At 38.0% G+C, this 22,103-nt stretch overlaps 1 protein-coding gene across 5 annotated transcripts in view; it reads left to right on the forward strand.

The window, feature by feature from the left end:
- Positions 1–22,103, forward strand: part of LOC117160212 (hemicentin-2) — a 269,382-nt gene that overhangs the window by 186,483 nt on the left and 60,796 nt on the right. The gene's annotated exons all lie outside the window — the stretch shown is intronic.

The following is a 22,103-nucleotide window of genomic DNA, read 5'->3' on the forward strand; positions in this document are numbered from 1 at the left end:
TTTTTTTTCATAGTTACAAAATAGATAGGAAGCGTCACAAGTGTAGAAAAGAATTAGTAGCATAGGATGAAATATCATAGTAAATGGAGGAGTAGAGAGAGAAATTGTTTACATAGAGGAAATCTCGTCATATCGAAGGTAGATATCGTTGGAGAAAATAGAATTCAAGGGGACAACGTTCCTCCTCGAATCGAATCGTTCTCTATTCCTGTACGAGAATTAATTTAGAAATAATCGGTGCGTAAAGATATTCGATAAAGGTATTCGAAAAATAAAATTTGCCAGATGTCTGTAATTCTCACAGGGCAGATATATTTTGCTCAGGTATATTTTCAAACATTCCATCTGCCATCGTACCGTAGGAATTTTATAAATTTATATCAATCGTTCGAATGTCGAAATGATCAGGTTTTTTTTAGAGTATTTCCAAAGTATGAAAGCAAACCGTATTTCGAAAATATGCTTCTTCGTACAATTCGCAAGCAAACATCTATAACGTTTCGTCGTGTATGATGTTTTCTATACGTTCGCCTAAAATTCTATTTCGTTTCGACCGTGAAATCCGGTTATTATGCGAGTATAAATAACGAAGCGTGCATTGAACCTGTGCATCGAAATGGTAAGTACGCACGATTGAATAAAAGCGATAAAAAGTCGAGTAGATTATGCGAGTCTAAATTGCTAATCGATTTGCAAGCAACGTTATACGCGGTTCGATATTTATTATTACATCTATATCGGCAAGCAAATAGGCGTCGTTGATAGCTTGCTATAAATTCATTCGACGCTTGAATCGTATAATACGATAGAAATTGCTACTCTATCTTCCTAGCGTATTAACGCAGCCACCTTAAAACGCATGTGAGCGCGATAGCGATTATTAATGTTATTCGAATGTAATTTGCTAGTAATGAGATTTTAATTATACTTGTTATAAACGAGATACTTATAATTTTAGTTCAGTAACAAAACGTTTGATTAATTGGTCTCTATTTTGTCCGTAGTGGTTTTTGATTATGTACTTATACCAAGTTGGTGGAGTTAAGGGTACTTGATTAATTGTCCCGAGGATTCTTGTATCAACTGGTTTATCGTTTGAACGAAATAGTAAGAAAGGACGTACAATCGGTAATTCGATATAGCTATGGAAACTATAGGGTGGCAAAATACACCCATGGCCCGAGATAAATCGCTGAAAATGTATATCGTATTGGGAAACTTAAATGGAGGCGTAGCTTAGATTTCAATTCTTCGATGATAAGATGGTTAAGTAGCGAAAGTAGATTCTTCGTTCGTCTATTTAAATCAGCTGATTTATTTACTTTTTTTTAATTAAAAAAATGTTCTTTGAGAGCTGTTCTATCTAACAGTCCTTTCATCTCGTTCAGAGATGACAAAGACCAATGAAATCGCTGTGCTCTTTAAAAAATGTAGGTAAATTTTCTGAAGATCATAAATTTTCCCTCCAACTCTATTTATGATTGCAATAATACGTACTTGGTGGGATAAAATTTTCCTTTGTAAAGTGTAATGAGCATACCCTCACAGACGATGATATATACTCTCTTGTCCATTTTTAGAACTTTCTTCCGTGCACTGAAGCGGTCAATAATTTCCTCTTGATTTAATTTATCTTTTAATTTTATTAAGTTTTCATCTTCTCTGGGAAAATGATAAAAGCGGCCAGTGTCATTTTTATATGCACGACTGTAACAGCCTTACGTACAGTGATATACAGTGGCCGGCATTAATATTCGGATATTCTTTGAAACAGGATAACTTTTGAAAAATTACACCAAACGACTTAAGCTCTTTTCCTTTTTTCTTTCTGAGAAATTAAACGAATTAATTTACTAGATGACACGTAAAAATAGTTTTTGAAAAAGTTGCAATTGGTCGGAGTCGCGGAGAAGATAGCGAAGGTTGCTTTTTGCAGCCTTCTTGTCCAAGCCTCTAACGAAAATTTAAGCAATGCGTTTCGTAGAGATTTATGTCAGTTATACACGAGCTGGAAAATCATCCAGACTTCGACGAGATTCTCAGCATGTTATATAACTGTCATAAGTCTTTAAAATGTATTGTTTAAAATATTATTACCTGTCCCAGATAAAAAATCATAAAAAATGACTTTTTTTCATAATTCCGGCCAATTGGAATTTTTTCTCAAATAAATGTTACGCGTCGATAATTAAATTTGCAATTTCGTTTAATCAATCAGCCTGTCTGCCAGCTATACTCGCGTTACCTGGATTCTATACCAAGAGTTCATGTATATTCCTAATAAACGAGGCACGTCCTAAAGTAACTTTCTACCGAAGAGTTGCTCTTGACAGATCTCATGTCCTGTCTATGCTTGAAACTTCTTTGCGAACTTTACTCAAGTTTCTACTTTTGTATCTCTTTGTTCCAAGCTTTTCCCATGCTTATCTTGTTATATCTGTTTCTCCTTTTACGCTTTCAATCCTTGTCCCTTTCTTTTGTTTTTTATTATTATTTACCTCTTTTACGATATAATACGTTATTTCTAATCGCGCATTTCTTGTTTCGTGTTAGTTTATTAGTATTCGAACAAAGGATATTATGTCGGTCGGAGGTGCCGTGGCTTTCAGGAACGCGTTCTATCGTGGCGGATGTTCCTGTACGCGCGTTCGCTTTGAACAAAGAAATGATGTCATCGTGGCCAGAGACAAAGCCACGCGTACGTATATCTGCCAACGCCATAAATACACCCCAAATCAGGGTAAAAGTTAGCCGACAATCGCCACGAGCTTTGATCCGAGAGCTATGAACGTTCGAGCTCGGTATTCGTGACGCGTCCGAATGAGTTTGCCACGAGTCTAGTCATTTCGTGAAAAATAGATCTGGTACTTGATTTAATTCTAGAGACGATAAATTATTTAATTAATTGTATCGGGCATCGATAGTGTGCATCATAGAAGATGGAAGGTATCCAGTATCGCGCTAATAGGAGGCAAAGTCTTTCAACGAGAAGAAAGGGAAGAAACGAAAAGGAGAAGGTAACAACTTCGATCCATCTGCATTGTATAATATTAAAATGTATCGCTATTGTTTCGGTATCTTTCGACCGCCCATTTCTCTCGCGAAGAAGCAATCTCTAAAGAAATAATCCATCATGTCGAAGAACGTGCTTGTCAAAGTATAGTTTTCTGTTTCAATTCCATTCTCTCGACATCTCGATATATTGCACGTAAATGTCTGAATCTCAAAGTTTCGAATTCAATCTTCGGCAAGCGTAGGTAAATCGATCAACTAACTGTGGAAACCGTAAAACAGGGTAAGCGTGGAACCGTGATTTTAGAACTCGATGGAAACGACAGTACACAAAGAAGCGTTCCATTAAGGTTTTTACTCCAAACCAAGCAGATTCTTTAACTACTTTTAAACATAAAATCGATGTTTTGTCGTTCGTCTACTTTTTTTTCTTCTATTTCTTTCTTTCCTTTTTCCTTTTTTTCCTCTTCTCCAAAAGGCATTAATCTCTATAGCGTTATTGTGCGTAGAATCGAGACAGATTCCGATTATTAAGCTGCTTTAATTACGAGTATAAAGCGAGAAACATGATATTTAATAAAAGATCTTGTTCGTAATTATCTACGCGGAATTATTTAAAAATTTACGATGGTCGAGGGAAAACGGATTCAAACAATAGAGAGAAATAAATGTCATCGAATCGCGTATTAAATTGCGCATTCCAATTTTATGGTTCGTTATTGACGTAACCCTTCAAACTAATAGCGAAGATTGGAATGAAAAGCGCGCTGCAGAATTCTTGTTTTTATCGTTTCTATTCAAAGACTCTCGCAATTTCTTGAGAATAATTGTTCGCGTCTGATCGCTTGTTTATTAAGCGAAGGTCGATACATTTTTCAATAAACCAGCCATAAATAACTCGAATAGCTGCGCTATTAAAATGCAACATATTTATTTTAACCTTTATGATGCTAATCATCAAATGATTTAATAGCTTGTTGAATTATAATTTATTTTCATCTAACAGTTGATTCTTGTCGATCTTTCGTATTCGCGTATTAATTATCATGGAAATGAAAATTTTGACTGATATTAATTTCGTGAAAGAACCAATCACAGCCGTATTCCTTTGCTTAATCGTTAATTCATCTCCCCACTTTTCTATTATAGTTTCTTTGTCCCTTTGTCGTTCCGCTGATCATTTTCCAGCTCTGAAAATACCAATCATTCGATTCTCTCTGTAGTTTAACGTTTTAGTTCAAATAATTTTGCATTGTTTTCCCTTGGTTTTCGCATAATACATTGCTATTACTATTATTGTTATTATTATTATTAAATATCCCGTAGTCAAACTATCACTGTTATTATCATTATTCCCTAATATGTAATTCTATATTCAACAACCATTTCGTCGAAAATTATATTTTAATTCGTCACAAAAAGTCGTGATTTATTATACGCAATTTGACAAGTTTTCGTAAAGAGAGTCTCATAAAACGAACGAAATTTAATCAACGATACAAAAATGAATCATTCGCCTGTTAAATTATTCGTCGAATTTGCCGAATCCGTCAAACAAATTGAATATACTAGTACTACAAAAATAACAGAAATTGCGTTCGATTTAAGCTAGCGAAGATACATAACGGAATAGCAAACGATATTTTATGGCAGTGGGTTTCACGTCTACCGGTATATATGCATTGGTACGCGACAGATATACTCATCCGCTTTTACCGTGCCATGATCTTCGGAATAATCTATCGCGTTAAGAAGTGTCTCTAAATTTTGAAAAACGTCAACCGTTGTACTCGCACCTTTATTCCAAATCGTATCTGCCGGCGAGTCGGTGCTTCCTTTAGTAGAAACTTGGAAATAAATGGAAATATGTAAGAAGATGCGTTAAAATTTCATAGGATGTAATGGGATGAGAAGCTACTGGCGGAAACGTTGTCTTTTAAAGCTCGTGTTACAGCTATTGCAGGCAGTATCGGTGTCTTTATTAACATTTCTTTGAATGGAATCCGCGGATATTTCACTTTTGTACACCTTACAAGCAATGTTTTTGACATTAGTTCCGCATTGCCACGCTCGTATGCACATCGTTCATTCGTACACGCTCGTACCGTAATATGGGATGGGCAAAAAGCTGGGGGCACAGAGCATGGAACGTTATATTCGCCGGAGGCATTGTTGGCCGACTAAAAAATCCAATAAATTCCCTGGCTATTACTATCATTAATGGCATGTACCGATCTCCGAGAGCTTTTAATGAAATTTTATTATAGAGAGGCCGGCTGAATCAACGTGGTTTCATAATTTGGCTATTGAAAAAGCTTAATTGAGAATTTGCACGGTAAATAGGGCTGATAGCTGATAATTTTCTACGGTACTGCCATTTAAATCGTACGAATTCCGTTAACAGCGAAAGTACCTCGTTTATTTCTCCGATCAAATTCCAGACGCGAATATTTTTTTCAGGGTCAGGTCGATGTATCGTAAGCGTATAAATATCTATTGCACGTTATACGAGTGTAATTTAACGATCGAAAGTAAAGCAAAACAAGGAGCGTTAATGTTCGCGAACATCGGGCAAAGTCCGTGCGAAATGAGTTTAATAAAATTATATACATCGTAATGATCATATAGTTTTTAGCTCGAACGTTGACAGACGGGTTACATGAAAATATCGTTACGTCGGAAGCTGCGATATTTCATGAGTTTTTTTTTTTTTTTTTGTGACAGCGTTTAAATGGTCGCGACACCTTCCAAATACACGAAAGAAAATGAAAAAGAGATTACGCCATGAAACACCACTGGTCGTCGTTCGGTTCCACGATATTGCGTTCGTATCGTATATAACGAAGAAGCCTGGTGAATTCAATCTTTCTAGCTGTTGCATACGTGCAACAGTTCTTTAATCGTTTGTCGTTTAATCCACACACGATCACAGAGGTCAATTTATCGGAATATTGGAATTTCTCGCTAACAACTGGCATGAAATTTCATTACGTACAGTAATCGGAGTCATTGTCCGATGATGCTTCGTAAAATCGGGAAAACAATTACATCAGAGAACATTTCAATTTCTGTATTCCATATCAAATCGCGACGCCAAAGGTGGCATCGGTAACCAGCTAATAATTGCAAATTGCTAAGCGTTCTAGAATGCGAGATCAACGCTCCTTCGTGCATTCAATATCAATTCTATTTCACGACGAACTACGTGAGATTACGCTATGTTCTAATAGTTCCAGATTGGCAAAAGGCTTTGATATCCTCTAATGGATTTTTGTAATCAAGCAGATTTAATCTACGACTTTTCTCAGCAACGTCGTATTCTTCTTCTCTTACGAACTGTACGAAATAACCTGGCAGACACGTGTCAGCCTCGAAGATCATCGAGTCCCCTGTCGATTAGCTTGGCCTACATTCATCCGCAGACTTTTTTCAGGCCACAGACATACCTTAATCGATTTTTAAACGTCGATAAGTAACGAAGAAAACTTGAAACGCAATTTCTTTATCCTTCGTCTCTGTTTTATCGTAGATTATATCAGGAACCGTTAAATTTCCTACCAATATCTCTTGCTTGACACTCTGTATCTTTAAGATCTACAGAAATGTCGTTCAGAGTAAATGACATTATCGAATTCTTTATATATGTTGGAGATGAAAGAACACCGGAGCCTTCGGAATTTTGGATAATCCCGCAACATTGTAATCTAGAGTCTACTATAGCCGTAATTAAACAATTGTAGTTATTCAATCCGATTGTAATTGTTCGAGAGTTGTGATAATGAGCTTGGGCTCGAGGCGACAGCCAGTCGCCGAACGTAGCCACGGTCACGGGATGAACGCTTTGTCTAACAAAGGCACGGAGTAATTCTATAGCTCTCCTTAAAAAGGAAATAGTTGTAACACTCGACAGTAAACATTCGAACGGTCTCTGTCCCGTAGCTCGCCACACGCAGATCCTATTCTTCGAGTAAGATGATTGCCAGACGTCGATGCGTCTCCGCAATACATGTTCAGCTAGCCCGAGGGCCCGTTATAAATCTTAAGATTTAGTTAAATAAAGTCCTTCAAACAAACAGTCTTTGTCCCAACTACGACAAGATAGAGGAGACCTATTTTTCAACGAACGACGTCTCCCACTAGCAACTTTCCCTCGAGGGCATATTTTTCTAACCACCGATATGGAGATTGACCAATTAGCAGCAACGCCAATTTCCCTTACTTTCGGAACGAAGGCTATCCTCGACGAATCCGATGATCTCGTGTCCTTAGACACACCCATTATAGTTTTCCTCTGTGGCATCATCGGGTCGGAAATTCATTCCTTCTTGCGACCCCATCGACGAATAGAGTAACACCTTACGATCAGTGAATATTACGCGTCCGACTTAGATTTTGTGAGCACGTTCACCTATCATCCCGTCGACCGCGGATTCGTTATTGAACCTAGGATCATTGTCATTAGTTTCTCGAGTATCTAATTACCACGGCTACTTGTCCGGTTCTATGATAATCGTATTTGCACTAGTCAATGTCTTCCCTATTGCATAACGACAACGAGTGATCCAAACGAAGATTCCCTAACCCTAATTCTAATGTAAACCCGATATATAAATAAAAGGTCCAACTATAGGATCTTATAAAGTTTCATATCCTTATAAAATATTTCCAACAACGAAACAACGAATAATTAAACGAACAGCGAATAATTAATAAGAATTAGCTGAACATTGAGAAAATTCGTTACGATGCATCGCCGTAGCCAGGTTTAGCACAGAATTTTCGATGTGTGTCGCGAAAGTTTAGGAGCCGAGCTCCGGAAATAAATCTTACTCGCTGAAGTTGAAAGCACGGTAAATAAAGTTTCCCTCGGATAACAGATTATAGAAAATTTCATTATTAATCGTATTAGATGCATCCGATGAAATACAGTATATTTCCATCTGTACGGAGTACACAGATTTCAAACACCTTATACATAAAGACGCGAGCTCGCACGTTTCTTTCGTTGCTGTAATTAAATCCTCGAAGATCCTTAGTCGCTTACGGCGTTCTTTTCAAGCTTCTCACTTTTCTCCAACTATCCTTTGCTTAGCTCTAATTACAATGAAATGCTTGTATTTATCAGGCGTTTCATTTGCCATGGCAAATTGAAAAAGTTACAGGAAGGCTTTTCATTCGAGTAGGATTAGGAGATTCGCGTCGATGCAACGTCCACTATTTAAAAATCGTCATTCTTATTTGCAACCGATACTCAATTATATCCGACGTTCGTTTCAATGGACAAAGTTTCTCGTAAATCGAGTCTCCTGATCGTTTCGTTTTCGTGGAAACAGAAATGTAATTAGGTTTTGGAGCGCGAGACCACTCTTATCGTAGCTGCTAGCTGCTGACGCTAAAACCCTTTTTCTCTTGCGTTTATCGTCGATTCGTTGTTCGTCAAAATTGTTCGTTCGTTCGTTCGTTCGTTCGTTCGTTCGTTCCACGTAATTGAGATCCTTTACTTCCAATTGCTTCGTCTCTCCGTTCTCGTACCGATATCCGTATTTAAAGGATGTAATCGGTTCGAGTCGCTTTCATCCTTGATCGATCGCGTAGCAGAACGTTCTGCCCATCGATTCCTTTCAAACCACGATACTCTAACGTTTATCGCACGAGCTCCCGTTTATTTGAATTTGGTTCGTAATCTTTTACTACTTTGCTCCTTTCAAACGGTATATTTTAATCTCTTAATCGCATTTTTTCTTCGTTAATTTTAACGTTCTTTCGTATTAGTAACTCGCCGAATTAATAGATGACACGTCGATAGAAGTTTCGGAACATCGGGCAACGTTCACAAATGTCAAAAAAACAATCTTTTTTTTTGGAAAGATAAAGGGAAGAAAGTCGGCTACCGTCGAATAGAACGCTTTAACAGACGCGACGATATTTCGTACGTTGAACGCAAATTGAACAGAGAATTGGAAACGAAAGATACTTAGTCGGACTATGTGGAAACTGCACCTTCGTGAACTCGTCGTCCCGAAACAAATTCGAAACCCTTAAAAACAATTGTTCTGCTCGCGTGACATTTCACTGTCCTACATTTGGAAACTCCTGGGAATTCGTCTTGTTCCTTTAGAGATTGAATCTGGGACAGCTGGTTCATTTTCCGCGAAGGAAAAGCGTTCTCTGTCTTTTTCTCTTTTTCCTCTCTGCTCTCTGGTTTATCGCTTTATAGCGACGCTGTTGGATAGTACATCTTTGAGAAGTCCCTCGAGTTGCGAACTTCGCGCGCTAACTCTACGACCATAAACAGTGTATGAATATGCGCGTACAAACACAAACGGATAAGGTAAAAATTCGAGTAAAAGTTGTACACAAACGATAATTCAATGAAGTAAGAGATTTACAATTTTAGAAGTAATTGCCTTTTCTTTGCGAGATTGAAAGTTCCCGATAGCACGGTCAAAGAAAAAAATCATCGATGACGTATTTGTTCACGCGTCCGTGTGTAATCGACAGAGAGTAATACAAGAACAAATGTTTTGATGTATGTACACGACAGGATAAATTTATCGTGGAATAGAAATAATGGAAAAAGCTTCATTCACGCGCAATTATGACGCAGCCAGCTCGATTTAAAAAGAAAATTCGATTTACCGATACTCGATCAAAATACCACGTTTCCAGCAGCATAATTTTTCTATGAAACGCAAACTGTGTAACCGTGTTATTTAGGGTTTCGTTGAAAGTCGCACGACGGTGTCTCGTTACCACGCGCCAATACAATCGCACAATAATTTTCAATTATGAAATAAAGTTGTTGGCTACATCGTAATTGCAAATACAAATGCGGATAGCGGAAATAACGTGGAACGCGGTAGTATAACGGTAAAGTAGAATGTAATCTAAAAAATACGTTCTAACCTTACCTTTATCGTTATTTCGAAAGCTCATTTACAAGTGCAAATACAAACGTTATATACTATAGAATATATCGTAGAATAATATACAGAGAAACAGTTTACCACGTAATGAGTGGGGATACACACGTAGGAAGCTAATCCGTTTCGCATTATCTTTTGTACATGCGAACATTATACGTACGTACGCGTGTGTTTGTGTGTGTACACGTTCGAATAGCAGTGATATTTACTCGAATATTTCTTCAATGGAATATCTGATTCAAACTGATTGAGAAACTAATTACAAATTCTATAAACCTACATAATTGTCAAAAAAAATATGAATATTCTCGAGACGGGCTTCTTACACTCGTACTGTCAATATGAGAATGACTGACAATTTCCCAAAATTTCTATCCTTCTTTTTCCTTCTCTCTCTCTCTCTCTCTCTCTCTCTCTCTGTGGTTCCTCCTCTCGTATTAGTGGTCAGTCCGCAGATATCAAACTGAAACATATACAAAACGTATGTGTATATTTATTGCTTTCAATATTTATTTCACCTGAAATATGTATGCAGCTTAATTGATTCTGTTAAAATATGTCAAAGTATGGCAGAAAATATTGCACGTTTCAAGAGTTTTATTTATAGAGACGAAGCGTTCAGTTGAAACGCATATAATTCAAATATATATTTCAACGTTCTACGAAATAATTATTATTTTTAAATGAAAATCATCGCATCTGTAAATTAAACGAATATCTTGAATGTTTGCGAACAAGTTTATCGAAGCAACATCGAAACCGATATTTCCTTTTCGGATATTAGCGATCGTAAAATAGATAAAAATGATCGATAAACGTATCAACGAAATACTTGGGAGATGTAACGCGCTTCGACGAAGCAAATCCAAAAACGATACCCGCCACTGTTAAATTCGGTTAGATTTGTCGAAATAGAACGCGACTAGCAATGACTTCAGGAACGCCTCTTAAGTCGCTGATAAATGCGCAGACATGCAACGGGTGTGGAGGAGCAGGTGGAAACAAGTAACGTCGTGGAATTTATGATGACATCGATCACCAGCGTATAGAAGTAACTATAAATGTTCATACTAGTGTATCACACGTGCGAGTGCACCGTGCGATTGCTTATCAGTCATTTGAAATTCGAATTAATAGCATGGTCCCTGTGTTTGCTGTGTCTACAAATACGTTGCGCTATCGAGCTATACAGGGTTCAAGCGAATCACACGCGAAAGCGAGTACGTCGCGATTTGCAGCGTGAAAGTAAAGAAAACACGTAGAGTAAGATTTTTTCATTCTCGGCATAGTTTTCGAGAAAATCGAATTTGAACATTTATCGTACGTACGTACTAGGCCGATTGTTCGTTAAACGCGTTCAAACGCTATTCCCTTTACTATCAAGTTTTATTACGATTTTCTACGATTTACTACGATAAGATCTTTAAAACGGAGATGCTACGAATGATAAAACGCAACGTAAATGAAACGTTTGAAACCATTAGGAGCGAGATGAAATTAGGTTTCGATATCAAGTAACAAGTTTTACTCTTTCGCTTGGGAAAGCTATCGCTCTTTTCCCTCGATATTCGATATCACAAATCTAAAGTTTAATTTACGAGACGAGAAGTTGCGAATGTAAAATACAGATAGGAAGTTTAACGCGGAAAGCATAGCTATGCGAATGACCTAAATAACGTCGCACTTTACCGGATCATTACTAAAACCGTACAAATTACTACGAAGTAGAAATAGAGGAAAGAGTAAATTAAAAATGTTCTCCGTTCAAAAGTGGTAGCAGCAAAGTCCATAAAATATCGTGGTAACAGTTTATACTTCGTTAAGGAAAATGTATATATCATCCTGTTGGATTGCTTCCATTAACGAGGCGAAAGTACACAAGAAGAGACCCGTAAAACGCGAAAACTCCTCGTTGGTTTTCCATGGCAGATAACGGTAGAAGCCGATCGAACGCTCTTGCGAACACTTCTGGTTAAAAGAAGCATTTATTATCCAGTGGTACCCATTGACGTTTCCGGCTGATTTAAGAAATATCAATATGGAAAACGTACCTCCGGAAACTGAATTCGCACGATCCAGTCCAGTTCAAACGATCAAATATTACCACATACGCGTTTTTCCTTTGTAATAAAAGATAAAAATCGTTCTCGTACGCACGCGATACATTTGAAAAATTCAACTCGACTTTGTTATTCTAAACGGAATGTTTCATTCTGTTTCCGCCTAGAGTGTTGCCTCATTGCGACCAACCATATCGGTGATATCGAATTTTTATCGAAATTATAACCGTTCGAATCAGGAAACGGGAAATTTTCATAAAAAGATCGCGAATGTTGCCTTTCATCGTTACGTTTAATCGTGCGGGCGAGTTCGTGAATCGGCGTACGCGTTAATCCTTTCTACTTGGAAATTTCATAGCGCAGACTTTGATATTTCCTTATGGATTTCCATGAGTAGGAAAGTTTCACGTTTAATCTTACTTAGATTCTTAGAATCTTCGTAGAAAGTGTCAGACGGCATGGTCTACGCTCTGCGGCACCGAATATCATAGTCTTCATCCCCGTGATTTGTAGCTTGTACGAGATACGCTCCATATGTCGCGTTGAGTTTAAGGATCATGTTCGTCCCTCGAGCTGCACTAGATTCGTAGTTCGAGTTCGGTCTACCGGATCACCGTGATATTTTTGCGATTTTTAAACGTTACGAACCGATACACGATATCTGAAGCGCTATTTCGATGCTGCAGAACTATACATAGTAAGCGTGGCATAATACACATAGTCGTAGGATATTCCGCGATTTGATTGATTGTACTGGGAAACCATGTATTTTTGGAAGTATACGTATATTTGAAATTCAATACTGTACGTTACTGTATATTAACAAGTATCATCCTTTATAGGCGAATGCATAATCAGGATATTGATATTGTTAGGAAAATTAATATTATCGCGATGTTGGTATTATCACGAATTAGTAATACGAGACAGACGCCTACGTAGTGTCGAACTTAACATAAAATTCAAACAAAAGTAGTAAATAGAAATTGGAGAGTTTTATTCGTATGAAACAATTTACGCGAGCGAAACATATTTGGCGGTAATATTTCGGAACGATATTCGTTTCGGCATAGACGCTTCTCGTTGCAAAAGACGAGGAAATAGTTTCATTGAAAACGTAACCAGAATACTTTGTGGTTGAATAACTATGTACGAGCGTATCACGAGAAGCGCCCCGTGGAGCTTTAAAACATAAAGCGCTGCCTAAAGAACAAAGTTCTTAGTTTCGCCGCGAAATGTGTCGTTTCGAAACGATCTGAATAAATCTTATTTAATTTCAGAATCAAATAAAACTTCCTGTTTATGCGCCATATATTATTCTCTCGCTATATGTAATCCGTTACAACTGGCGCAAAGTATTTTCTCGTGTTTCTCTACCTTTCGGTTAGTCCGGCTGGAATACCCACGCAAGATGAAGAAAATCTACTCTCACTGTTTATCGACTACGCTTCCTACATTTTCATGGTTATATGTATTTGCCCGATATTCCCGCAAACAAGAAAATTCTTTTGAACCAGCACGGTGGCGGTATCGCGAAGAAGCTCCGCCTTTGAAAGCGTTCGATAGATCTGCTGATTTCTTAAAAAATGCCTCGGAATTCAATTCACCGACGACAGCAAGGAATTACGGAACACTGAGAGAAAGACAAGCGGAGAGTAGACAGAAGAGGGTGGAAGAGTATATCTACTCGTAATACGTTATACTCGTGGCTTCTTGAGCCGTAGTCCTTTAGTCGTTGTGCGGGTGTTTCGCGAAAGAACAGGAGCCAAGTTAAGACGTGGAGTTCGACTCGAAAAAAGTTTTCGCATTACGGCAAGCACTTGCGCCAAGCACTGCGACAGATTCCAATTTAAACGTGTTCCACAAACGTGAATCTTCATATTTTCGTTAGAGACCTGTTTTTCGCCTGATAAATGCGCTCTGCTCTTACGTTTTCTGATTTATCACGAGCTCCACCTCGCTCGAAACGTTATCGATCTGACTGTCGTAATACACGGCGGTTAACGTTTCGCCTAGTTATATATTTATATTGCTATTATATATCTGTGGTTTTGAGTTCAGGGAATATCCTGATTGACCACGACGTAAGTGAAATATCATTGAAGTGGAAATGGCATTTACGAACCTCGAGAATAGTAGTTTGGTTCTGTTGAATTTACTTCCTAAGTCTTCTATCACGACGCTTTTCCGATATTTTGAATATCTCTTTCTTTCAAGATGTATTCTCATGCAAAACCGACATAGATATACATGTGTACATGAACGCATGTACATAAGTAAGTCACCGATGTTCTAGATTCGAGAGGATGATCCAGTGAGGAATAAAATTGCATAATTCGGAAAGATAGACCTTGTGATGCAGATGCTTCCTCTCGGACTATTTTGTTCTCGAAGGAAAATCTTTTATTTATTTATATATGTTTCTATCTTTTACGTGTATATGATATAGGCATTGATATTAAACCTAACTATCTGCTACTTTAACTTACGATAGAATAACGGTAGAAATAAAAAAACGGATACGTATCTATGATATATGTTAAGCGATCGAATTTTTTTACGGCGATATAAAATTGCATAAGGTTAGTGTTTCGCCACTGTGAAAAATCGATATGACGCGAACGGAACCTAATTCGTTGTTGCTTAAACGTTTTCCCTGAAACGCGCTTGAAAGGGTGCGCCGCTGATTTTGAAAGCCTCGGGGTGAGTTTCCTAATTTGAGACTACACCGGTGGTTGTCAGATGATAAATTTCGTCGATAGGTTGAAAGATGTCTCGTAGGAAAATCTGTGATGGCGGAACTGATCGTACGACTCGATTGCCTAACTCCCCGTGCGGATAAGTCTTATTGTATAACGATATAGCGTCACAGGAGTTTACGAACAACTTTTCTACTACGTTATATGCAAGTTTAAACTTGTATAACGAAAACAAGATTTGAGTTTGACCCATGATTCACTCTGATACTCTATTTCCCATTCTATGTTAACGCGATTCGGCTACTTTCGAATATCAAACTCTTCCACCGAACGTAATAACAAAGTTAAAACGTCGCTTCGATTTCACTCGATGCAACGTGTACGATCGCCAAGAGATCTCTTCTTTCGTTTCAACTTCCCGCGATAAAGGTACAAGCAACGACGATCGACAATCCTGTTGCTCGCGTTTAATTTTGAAAAACCGAACGACTCGAGTAAATTTCGCCGCACCTCTCGTAATACCGAAAGTTGAAACCGGATTTAAATAGAAGCTCGGAACGATAGAGAATTTGCGTCTTTACGTATTACATTTGCGACACGAAGAAAATTAACGACCAGAGTGTTTCTTCTTTAGCGTTATATCTTCACGAGGGAAAAAATAAAAGAAAAAAGAGGAGAGGAACGAGAAATAAAAGAATTCTACCATTCTCGTTCTTACTTTTATGAAGTGACAATAGTAAAATAATAAAAGAACTATCTCTCCTGGTGTTTTATTCCAGCGCAGTAAAAGAAACGAAACGACGAAAAGTCTTCTTCACTCGGCGTTTCACTTTTACAGGAAACGAGGGAGCATCGTTTCTAAGGTTATATAGATCGTCTCTCGTATAGCGCGGACCGTTCTGCGCGATTTACGTAACCCGGTTCTTATTTACTATCGAAGAAAGGCACGTTCGTTTGAATAAACACACTCGTTAATCGCGGCAACTTACATTCATCAGCTCGAAAAAGATTGGACGAAGCGCGCACGGTTGCTCTTTCAGGAGTTGCAACTTTTTCATACGGCGGAGGCCAGCGAACTCTTCCACGGTAACAAGGCGTGTTTAGCAAGTCAACGCGTTAAGTTTTAACGTAAGATTAATGGAAACTTAGGTAGACGTGGCTTCCAAAATACGTATAGAGACTTGTACCTAAAACGTTCGCGTTTCACAATACGAGCATCGTGAAAGAATAACATCGTAAGAGAAGACGAGTTAGATCGTTAGACGAATCTCTGGTTATCTACTATTTCCTATAGCCAATAGGTCGGTCTTTAGAGCCGAGAGTTCAATTTATCCGTGCTTCGAGGCTAACGTGTGCCAGACGTGGTTATCAAGATACGAAGAACCTAACTCATATCGATTTATCAAAGAATCGTTTAGCAGTGTTTTCTGGCCGAATCCTCGTCTACCGTCCGATACAGTTTGAAGTTTAATTTAAGATCGGACACTGACGATCTTATCGCATCGAACAGCGAGGAATATTCTTTAACGTAGAAGTAACCTTCGCGGAGGAAAATTAGAGGACAGAATGGAAATGAGTCGTTCGTTTATCATCGTTAAATCGAGTCGAAGAAGTTTTATTTCCCTGGTTTAATACATTTTTGATAATTACCCGAAGGGGATAAAATCTCTAATTACACGTTAATTAACAGAGAAATCGATGATGTACGTCGGATGTACTCGTAGCTCGAGGCTTGAGAAATTTACTTGGTCGAGTTAGCGTCGAAATGAGCGAACGAGTTACTGGCGAGATTTTCAACCACGTAATAACAGACGTCGACGATACGTTATCGGAGTAACATCCGAGAAAGTGGAACAGCAGATTTGTGACATATTTGTAAAAATGACATTAGCGTGGAAGATATCGTATCGTGAAGAGGTTTGTGTAGAAAAAAGTAAGCTAGAGAATGCGTGGAGTGCACTACTTCCGGTATGTGCTAACTTTCAGAACGAGCAAGGCGTGATGTCGAGGACACGAGCCACTCGGATTTCAGCAAGAGGTTTCGCATTTCATTCTCACTTACCGTTAGCAACGAGTGCAACGAGACATTTCGAGGATATTTTCCTATCTTCTTTCTTACATTCTCTTTAAACTTTGTTAAATACACCCGCGTGGTCTGTTATGTCTTCGGTTTGAGAACATACATCGCCTTCAAACGTACAAGCCACTGTCTATAAATACAACGAGCGTTGACAACAAAACGGAAGTAAACTGCGAGAGTGTTGTACCGAAGAAGAAGGTGGAACAATAGTGTGAGATTAAAGAAAAGAAAAGTGTATATTTCAGCCTGGCTCTGTTAGACTCGTCGGTAAAGATAACCTAGAAACGTAAAACATTTGAAAACCTTCTGTAACAGGCAAGTGGTTTATTATTGGACATACGTGTATAGTATCGTTGCGTGTTTTTGCGTATTTATCGTTCGTTATTTTTAGTTATATCGAGTTATTTCATCGCGTGAACAATAGCAATTAATTAAACGGTAGAGAATCGAATTGATCGACAATTGCAACAAATTCATTCTGTTGGAGGCTCCAGACGCGATTATTCGTTGCTGCTATTAAATTAATTGCTTTCGTTTCGTTGTGCACAATATGATAAACAAAGATAGATGCAACAAGTCTACAGCGAGATCCGTCCACGCTTACCACAGGCAAACGTTTCAAATATATTTCACAAAGACTCGTATTGCCTTCTCCGCTAAAACAAGAAAGTTTCTCTTTTCTGGCGAGTACTGTGAGACTATCTCTCGTAACGTAGATTATCTCTCGGTGGAATTATATCACGATGTTTACGTGTAGGTTCGATGGAAATAATAACGTAACGTTGTGTTACAATTAATGAAATAACGAAGCACGCGAAAGAACCTGATTCTTCTCTATCATATTATTTATTCGTTGCAAGTATTTCGTAACTGATATTGTAGGAACAATCAGGTGGCGCAAAACGCGAGGGTCTCGTTTTTAATTTCTCAACTAGAAAGAGGAAAAGGCTTGGTTCGTTATCTGTAAAAGCCTTTGTTGCGAAACAGAACGCTCCGATATGTAAAAATTCTTCTACCCGATAATTGTATTATGCTCGTTGCTGTTCTGACGACGCGGCATATCCATAGAATATCCATCGCGTTCTCGGTAATTCCGATCGCAACCATCGACGGACAATACCGTGCCTCCAAGATAATTGTAACTTGGCGAAGCAAAGATGAAAACCGATGCGATGGCTCCTTTAAATCCCGACTTTCCTCGTTAAATATTCTACAGATGTTAAAACATTTCTGGCATAGTTCGGCACACAAAAGCATCCCGTGAACCTTCACTGCCGATGCCGATGCTTTTCTTCCGAACTATCTGTCGGCGAGGAAACGGAAGCTAGGTGTTGGTAGAAGTTGGTACAAAAAGAAGCGCGATTCAACGAACGGCGCCTATCGACGAGTGGTTCGTTTCAAGCCATTAGCAAGCACCTCGAGTTTTTTTCAAAGCATTCCAAAACCAAAGTTCAGATAGAACAAAGAAGGTTAACGAACTCCTCCTTTGCAGCTACCATCTCGAGACGACTTCCGTTTTAATGAATCTGTATAAATATTCTCGTGCTGCGTTCTCAACAGACGACCATTATCATCCCCTCCACGCCTCTCGGCTTTCGGCTCGCTGGCCACTGAGCCTTCTTTTGCCAATTGGTCGCGAATTCTCAGGAATAAGATGCGTAGCGTTCAACTTACAACATAATATATGAAATATAAGCAAACATTTATGTTTCCTTCGACTGACGACCACTATCATCCCCTCCACGCCTCCTCGGTCATTGGTCACTAAGCCTTCTAAGAATTGTTTTGCTAGCTGACCGCGAACGCCCGGGAGTAAGACGCGTAGGGTACAACTTATAATATGTGAAAATAAGAAATACGAATGTTTCCTTATTTTAAACTATTAATGAAATAACATAGTTTCACAGATTTTTTCACAGATTCCCAAGCGATTTCTCGTTAATATACCGAGAAATTCGCGTTCACGCCGATAATAATTTATTTGTTCGTACACAGTTGGATAGAAAGGATGCATGGCCATTACGATGCAGTTAAAACAGTTTCTCTTTTAACAGATTTACAAGCGAAATAAATTCATCGCCAGCAGATCTACGTATTGTGCGATGCAACTAACAAATATCGCATGAAGTATTTTTCATTGCCAACTATTTATTTATTGCCGCGCTGTATTACTTTACCGTAAGCTACGTGTACGCGTTTTTGTAACACGTTCGGTTTACTTTGTTTTACCTTATTCCGCGAATATACATATAATGCCCCGTTTGTTATAAAAATACTGTTCTTCGTTTTATCCCAGCCATAAATTAAGTTACAAACGTCTGTATCATTTCTGCGACGTTATTATTCATCGATACGTTACAGTTTGTTGGGTAAAAAGTCTATTATCAGGTTATACTATCGAAATTAAGCTGCAATTTCTTATTGTTGTTTTATCAAACACGCTTTATTGGATCTTGTATTATCGTTAATCATTTAAGGCGGTTCGTCAAACGTGCAACTTTGTCGAATAATTCGAGATCTTAATAACATCGTCGCGTTTATGAAAAATCGACCTGCAAGTTACGAGGTTCTGACGCGAGAAACTTCATAAAATTTCCAACTTCACTGAGGCGTGTAAAGAAACCCTTGGAGATATAACGACACGGTATTTCAGTGAAAACATCATTAGCCGGAAATAAAGTCGTTACGGCGCGGCGGTCATAGTAGTCTGAGAAATAGAATATAAAGTTACGTTTGCTTTGAATTTTAACCCGTGAATGTTTCGTTTAATAAATTTACGTCGCTGAAGAGAGATATTTAACGATGCTGCTTGTTGTTAGTTATTTCGATCACGATTAATTTTTATTTTTATCAACTAAATAAATTGACAAATTGACAAATGATCGAATCGCTAAAATTCAGTTTACTGAGAAGAGAAATATTGCTCCGTACGGAATATGATTACCGTTACAAAGACAATAAATAAATCGGGAGTAGAAACACATATCTGTTATTTTGAAGCAGAAAAATATTTGAAGGTTGGTTTAGGAACTGCGTAAATACGCGGAAACTAATAAAAATTGAGAAACGATGTCGAAGCCACGGTGGAAAACGTTAAAACAGTGATCGATTATTTGAAAATCACAGGTTGTAGAAACGCAGTGGCATATTTTGTTGTAGTTATCGTTTCGATCGGAGCAACACGACGATCGAACCGATTCGAAGCAGTAACGGGTGGCTTTCGATGCGTTCTACGCGTTTCTCACGTTCGCTCGAATATAAAAACTCGATGACGATATTGATCAAAAGCGAAGTATTTTTTCGCATGTGGCGTGTTCTGGTAGAGCGCGACACCAATTACGATCCTTTTTACACGAGTTTATCGACCGGCTAGTGCTCGAATATCTTATGACTGGACGTTTCGTGTAACGTGGCTCTCTAGCAAAAAGCTAACAGCGAGAGCAGTACGACGAACAAACTGAGTGACAGGTGAAAAAGCCAACCATTAGAGGACCCTTGAACGCGAACACGCGATTCTGTCGCAATGCTGGCTATACGACCGATTAATTATCGATTCAAATTTTAGTTGCGTCCGATAAATCATGCCGCAGCTGCGCGTGCACTTAAATTCGTTTCTATAATTTCGTTCAAACGAATTTCGCACGCTCAAAAGCAAGGAAACGCCGCTTCTGGCTAGTCTGCAAACCATTTTCACGAACGATCGAACGAATGTTTCGCTAATAACGAATTTTATCGTTCTCCGCGATTTATATATATTCCTGTGCGAAGGGGAGTTTTCAATTCGTTCGAGTATCGTACAAAAAATTGTCCAGTTTTAGTTCGGTTTGACAATGGAACTGAAGTATCGATGTTATTTGAATGTTTTCGAAGAAAATTCCTATCACGTGAAATTTGTTAGATACGTTTCCTTCTGGTAGCACGTACTATCTTTCGATTTTAACTGAAACGTGGAATAAAATATGCATAAAGAGTAACGAAAATGAAAAAAAAATTGAGGACTAGTGAACGTCCCGTCTAGGGAAAATACAGAGAAATAGAATCGAAGTAAAATCGATCAACTTGGGTATTGCATTAAGTCAACGTTACAAACAGTCGTTAAAAAAAAAATATTCGACCTTTATCAGAATGGCGAAAAATTAATTTTCCAAGATTCGACCTAGATAAAAAATGAAAACATGAAATTCTCTCGAAACAAATAAATTCTGCCCGTTTTCGTTAATTGATTTCAATAATCAGTGAATAATTTGCGAGAGAACATTTTGCGCTACAAAAATTTGTCTATTTAAAGAAGTGCAACGTGTTTCTTACAATTAGGATAAAACGTGTTCGTCAGAGACGAGGAAAGACGATGGAAAATTATTTTGTCGGAATTTTAAGCCGAAGCTAAACCGATTCGAAAGTACATTCATACGTGTATCGATCGCTATAATTTGAATATATGAACATATGAATTTAGAAACACGGAACCGAAGAGCACAGAACGTAAAGGGGAAAAGATACATGCTAAATGTATCCACGATAAGGATGAAAAATGATCAACTTCCGCTCTACAAATTTGTTAATTCATTTACAAACCTTTGATTCGGTTACCAAAATTATTCCACTAAAAAGATCCTGCTGCCACATTTGCGTTACTAATGAGTTATCGATTATTGATCGCGTGAATTCTTTCAGACACGTTTTCATTAAAATTCAAATTTCGTTTTGCGGCTCTGGTGAATAATAATACGAACAAAGGAAATTCATATAATCGTACTACACCTTCGTGACGAATATGACAACTAGTATTTAAATTCAGTGGAATAAGAATTGCCTGAATATTTATATGTATATCCTTACTTTATCAAATGATATATCATGACAGTATGAAAATTCGTTGCATGACTAATTCGTAAAAACGACTAGTACTTGTACAATACTAGGAATTACCATGCCGAGATAGAGAAACTTTCTCGTTTGTAGAAACTCTAGAGACATTTCATTGTTTTGGAAATGTTGAGAATCAAATCATTCGAGGGATGCGAGAAATTTTGATGGATATAACAACAAACTGGTTTTTTTTTTTTTTTAATAATTTCGTCGAATGAAATCGGATGGATTCAGATATCAGATACGGATATCAGCAACCGTGATGTCGTCAACGTGCTTCGTTTAATAAATTTCACGGAGTAGGATTCGAGTAGAATCGTAGTAGCAAGTTGAATTCGTGTTACGGAAGAACAAGAACTACGTCGATTTGTGAAAATCAGTTTGTTGATGGTGAGGTCACGAGTTCAGAACTAGACTGAGCTATTAGAATTGCTAGAATGACTAGAACTATTACAAC

Source organism: Bombus vancouverensis, chromosome 13, assembly GCF_051014615.1.
Source record: "Bombus vancouverensis nearcticus chromosome 13, iyBomVanc1_principal, whole genome shotgun sequence".
Taxonomy (NCBI): domain Eukaryota; kingdom Metazoa; phylum Arthropoda; class Insecta; order Hymenoptera; family Apidae; genus Bombus; species Bombus vancouverensis.